The sequence below is a fragment of the Megalobrama amblycephala genome, linkage group LG7 (genome assembly GCF_018812025.1).
Source record: "Megalobrama amblycephala isolate DHTTF-2021 linkage group LG7, ASM1881202v1, whole genome shotgun sequence".
Lineage (NCBI taxonomy): Eukaryota > Metazoa > Chordata > Actinopteri > Cypriniformes > Xenocyprididae > Megalobrama > Megalobrama amblycephala.
The window spans coordinates 2890160-2896159 of record NC_063050.1 but is presented as its reverse complement, the minus strand read 5'-3'; the positions used below and the strand labels follow the sequence as shown (position 1 = coordinate 2896159).

Here is a 6000-nt window from a genome sequence, read left to right as displayed (position 1 = left end):
TTGGAATAACTGAATAACTCCAGGATGTTAGTTATTTCGAGTCAGAGGGAGTGTCGAGCATGTCACAAAGTGAGTAACTTTAGTAATTTGTGGATTAGTGCTGGAGAACTGTTTAGAACGATTCAGTCCGATTTGGTGAACTGGTTCGACTGGTTCACTAAAAAGAACCGGTTCAAAAGAACGATTCGTTCATGAACCGGACATCACTATCCTGGAGGACACCCAGCCCTTCACATTTTGTTTGTCTCCCTCATCTATCATACCTGATTCAACTCTAATGAGATCATTAGTAAGACAGCAAGACCTGAAATGGGTGTGTCAGAAATAGGGAGACATACAAAATGTGCAGTTCTGGGGGTCCTCCAGGACAGGTTTGGGAACCACTGTCATATGCTGATTCTTGATGTCTCTGTGTGCCTTTTTTTTAAATTGTTCATGTTGGATCTCAAACTGTAAAATCACAGGGCTACAATCACCAACTCTAAAGTTACGCATCAAGCATATAGTCTTAGACTCTGAATGACATCAGTGAATCAGGTCATTACTGGATGATAACGTCATCATCAAAAAAATGTGACCAGGCCATTTTTTTTTGTCTGGCCATAAAAAATTAGTTTTGTAAACACAAAGTTGGAACAGTCAGAGAAAAACTAAAGAAAAGTAAAGGGTGAAGAGCCCAACTAAAGAAATCACTGTACTCAATCACGGTGACTTGAAATGAAACATTCCATAAAACATTAAATAACTAATCTATTTTTTTCTTTCCTTCAGTGATTCTGCTTATTAGCATCACGTGTCACCACTAATTGTCAATCATTACTTAATTATCTCATTAACTTCAACACTGCTTCAGTGTAACTTTTAACACCCTGTGGTGTGGACACATATGTACACTCAAGTCAAGTCAAGTCACCTTTATTTATATAGCACTTTTTACAATGCAGATTGTGTCAAAGCAGCTTTACAGTGATAACTGTTTTTGGCTGCACAGAAGCTCTTAAAGAATGGTATCAATGCAGGCAGATCAAAGCAATTTTGAATATCAAATATCAAGTCAAATGTCAAGTGTCCCCAACTAAGCAAGCCAAAGGCGACAGTGGCAAGGAACCCAAACTCCAACAGGTGACATCAGGTGGCAAACATGTGTTAAAATGGAAAAAAATGGTGAACAGTGCTTTGTTACGATTCAGGTTGCTATCATAAGTCCGATGGGATCGCAACATTCAAAGTATTTATTCCAGTTCCATCCAGTTGAGGGGGGTTAATTTAACACTGGGGATTTTCCTGTGTACCTGCTTAGCTAACAACTCTCTAGTCTTAGTGGTTTGTTCCTGTCAATACTGTGCTTCTCTAGCCTAAGCATCAAGTCTCTCACACTCTTTATGTACAATGGCATCCTCTTCGATCTGCTGTTGAAGTTCTTCCAAGTCCAGAGTTTTTAGCATTTCCTACAAACATCGCAGCTTGAAGATCAGAGAGTCCATGTCTGGGAGATCTGCACAACGCACTACGATGGGATGTGGATGAAGTACTGGAAACTGTGCCAGAAGAATCTAGACGAATGTCTTGATGGTCTGGATGGTCTCTGCAAAGACGAATCAGCAAGAGGTGGCTCCAGATGTAGGAAACAGGAGAGGAAATCCCAGTTTAACGTATTTAATCAAATGAGGTTTGTATATGTTACTTCACACATGTGGTCTATAATAAACAGAAGTGAAACAAGGAACCCTGCTGAAAAAAACAGCATATGCTGGTTAAGGTAGGTTTTGAAGTTGGTATGCTGGTTTGAGCTGGTTTATGCTGGTCCATACTGATCCTAAGCAGGTCCATGACCAGCATACCAGCTTCAAAACCTACCTTAACCAGCATATGCTGTTTTTTTCCAACAGGGAAAACGATTGTAAATATATCAGTAGAATGACAAACATTCAGTTATTAAGTAATATTTAAATTAACATACATGGTTTAACTGTGTGCTGATTATATTAATAATAAAGTAAACAACGACAATCACACGCATCCAGATGGACTACACATTGTTTTATTAATATAAATGATGCATAAACATGATTGGTTCGGATTGGTTGCATTTTCAATTCTATATTGAATTTTACTACATTCATTGTGGGACATTTAAGTGCAATCGCAACAACCCTGTATCACATGAAATACGTTCTGAGGAAACTATTTTGCAAATCGCAATTACGTTACATGCCAACATATAAGCAGTGCTATTACGTTGGTCCTTAACCTAATATAAGCAGTGCTATTACGTTGGTCCTTAACCTAATAAAGCCAATTTATTGCAGTGCTATTACGTTTGTCCTGAGCATAATACATCCAAAGCAGGTTTCTTTTCACACGTAGCAGCTAATGCTGTTCATTTTGTTTTAATTATTTACTCCCTTTTTTCTGATCGGGCTACAAAATATTATTTATGCCAGGGGGAGTCAAATGGCGGCACCCAGATAATTTTTATCTGGCCCTCCAACTGGTTTTTGATGTTTAAAACCGCTCGCAATCTGATATCAAAGTCCCCGCAAAGGTTTAGCGTTTTCAGCGGTGAGTTTAACGTTGTTGCAAAGATTTTTCTGATCTCGCCAGAATAATGTTAAACTGCTACGTTTTGGTTGCTATGAACAATATTTTATTTTCTGCATCAAAATAAGGTTTGATTACATTTTAAGCAAAAAATATATATTATTTATTTTCATAATATTCATTCAGTGAATGTACATAATCACTCGCTTGCGCGTTGTTGCAAAGATTTATCTGATCTCGCCAGAATAATGTGAAACTGCTACGTTTTGGTTGCTATGAACAATATTTTGAGTTAGTTTCTGCATAAAAATAAGGTTTGATTACATTTTTAGCGAGAAATATATATTCTATTTTCATAATATTCACTCAGTGAATGTCAACCCGTTCTCACTCCTGACCGTTCTCACGCTGAAGAAGTCTCCTTCAGAACACATCGCGATATTTGGCATCAGTTCGCGTGTGCTGGATGTTGGTAAGTAGTCGTAAATGCGCTGTTCTAATGTTTGATATAATGTCTTTTCTGTTTGCAGATATTAATCAGATTAACGTTAGCTCCCTCATGTTCAGTCACTGCATTATATCTGTCACCTCCGCTAAGGTTTTGCTTTTCATTGTTTTCTATATTAAATACTAAACTAGGGTGATTAAACACTGTCACGTGACGTGCAATATATTGCACAATATATATAACATATTCATATCAGGTTCAAAGTAGTACAAGTGTAGTTTCAAAATGGTATTTGTTGTAGAAGCACGGTAAAAAACAACACTTACCATGCTTTTTACCACAGTATTGGTAGTTTTAATGTGATTTTTGTTGTAAATACAGAGTAACCACAACACTTATCATGCTTTTAATGCCTAATAATGTTAAATCCAAAAACTGTAAGGTCAATAAGAACTTCTTTCCTATATATATTTATATATAAACCTATATATTATAAATAATGATATTTTCTTTTCTCTTGTTTTAGCTGAAAAGACAAAAAGGGCCTTTCGGAAATGGATGAAGGAGACAGAAAGCTGCAAAGGCAAATAATTGCAATGGTATGTATGTGTTGCTTTTAACCCTTTATCAAACATTTTATCAAGCATTTGTTAAATAGTCTCACAGTAAATTAAAATTAAAGTCAAATCCTGTACATATTTATCACCTTATTTGTAAATCAGTTGTGCCCCTTCTTGGACAGTTGGACGTCCCACACATAAAAGTTTATATTAATTCCATTGAATTCTTTAAAATGATTACAGATTGGGCCCAAAATGTTCCAATGATACATGATGTCTCTCCGCACCTCATAACTACCTCTGTTTGCAAGAGTGGAAATTATCATTTGACTTGTCACATGACATCAGATATTCAATTATTTTGTCATAATCAAAATAATTGAATATCTGATGTCTATTCAATATCTAATCAGTTACACTGCTGATAATGTCCTGCTTGCATGTGAAACATGTTATTTTTTTATTTATTCTTTTAAATATAAATATAGCTTGCTATTAAAGATATGTTTAATCATGGAAATGCCCACATATCAGTGAACTTATTACATAAATGCATTTAACATTTAATTATGCAACACTCTTTACAGAAGGAAATCCTACAGTTATGTGTAAATTGACAACTTGAATGTGATGTAATAAATTGACCTTCCTTTCTGTCTTGCAGGATTACTTGCAGATTACTTAGTCCTTCTTTTTAGGATCTCTACAACATCAAACTCAACAGCTCTTTTAAGAGCCGACCCTCACAAGAGCTACTAGTGAGTCGCTGCAAACCTGCCGTGATCAGCCCTTTCCAGGTAAAGTTTCTAGATATTTAAATCAGTATTTACTCATCAAATGCTCTCCTGGATGGTATGGTAAATTAACTGATTTATAACTGTCTCAATTTGTATGTTTTAAGAACAAGAGTAATTGCACACAGAGTAAGTAGAGACTTTCTTGTTTTTCTGTGCAGAGAAGGAAGACCAGTCCTTATATCAAAACAAGCTCATCGAAGTCCTTTGTTTAGGGTGAGGAAGGAACATGACCATCTCATGCCCAAAGAAGACAGAAGTCCATTGGTATGTCTTGTGTTGAGGCAATGCTGTAATATGTAGTACAGAATTTAATGTTGTTCTCTCAAAGGACTATTAAGTTCTTAAAAAGTTCTTAAAAACCGTTCCTTCTGTTTTTTTGTTTGTTTGTTTGTTTGTTTGTTTGTTTGTTTTTTTAGATAAAAGCAGACAGGGAAGCTTTGGAAGATAATGAGTTAATATAATATAATATAGTATAATAGGAATTAAATAGTAAATGTTCTTTAAATTATGTGTAATACCTAGTTTTTTTTTGGCTTGAAATAAGGCCTTATACTGCACAGACCTAAAACATTGTATTTGTGTTTTAAAACAGATAGCAAGTGAAGTCACTAACAGAAGATCCTAGAGGAAAAACGACTGATGTGCAGCTACGGAGGAACACAAGAGGCAGAAATATGCATGGCCATGGCTTCTTCATGAGTACGGTAAGTCCTGTGCCTATTCTTAATTCTTGCCTTAAAGTTTTTATTGCAGTATTTTAACAATTTTACATTGTACAGGTTATCACTTGGTTTTTGACCAAATTATGCTCTTGAAACAAGAAACAGAAGAGTATGTTGTCCTGAAAGAAATCAAGGCTCAAAAGAGAGCATGCCTTTCTAAAAGATCTTTTAAAACAGGTTGCTGTTAATATGGGTAAAACAGTTTTTGTTCAGAACTTAGCTTACAGTCTGTGCTGCATTTTTATTATAATATATATATTATGTACTGCTGTTTTGTAAAGTTAAATCAGGAACAGGCAACTCTAGCCCTTTTGCTGTCTCCTTTTTGAGGTGGAGAGTTTACCTCCAACCATAATTGAGCACACCTGAAAATTTTAACCAAAGTCTTCAGGTGTACTTATAGACAGTTATAGGCAGTTGGGTTTGAGGTTGGAGCTAAATCTGCAGGACCGTGGACGCTGAGGGCCAGAGTAGCCCACCACTGTTTAAATCATGCAGAACATAAGCTGACCTGGCTGTCCATTAAACTACTTAACTTGAATTGTCTGTGTTTTTTTGTTTTACTTTTAGACCAGGACTGAAGAACGCCTGACAATGGGATGTTAAGACTTCTTCCTCTGGTTGAGAAAAAGCTACAGCACATCAGTGATCACATCTTCTGGTCATCAGTTGTACTGTAGAGTACAACTGAACAAACTGTTTAGAAGAAGAACATGAACATGATAGAGACGTGTACAGGGAAGAGCGAAGAACCCAGTTCAGCTGTGATAATGAATCTTTATTTTAAACTCAATATCAAATCTGTTTTCTGGATCACAGTTGACTGGATGGGATTCTGTGGCGCTCATTTGTGCAATAGGAGTAAAGTCTGTGAATGGATTATTATGACGTTAACATATTTTTGAAGACACGTTTTTATTTATCTTGAATCT

The 6000-nt window shown here is 36.0% G+C and overlaps 1 long non-coding RNA gene across 2 annotated transcripts; it reads left to right on the top strand.

Moving 5' to 3' along the window:
* The first annotated feature begins 2315 nt into the window (after nt 1–2315).
* Nucleotides 2316–5805, top strand: LOC125271573. 2 transcript variants are annotated; one of them, XR_007185659.1, is made up of 7 exons: nt 2316–2562; nt 2912–3013; nt 3516–3588; nt 4214–4346; nt 4505–4610; nt 4939–5050; nt 5639–5805. It is a non-coding gene; the product is annotated as an uncharacterized LOC125271573 (long non-coding RNA). The 2 variants fall into 2 exon arrangements; XR_007185658.1 differs by lacking the exon at nt 2316–2562 and having other exon boundaries at nt 2783–3013.
* Nucleotides 5806–6000: the final 195 nt, after the last annotated feature.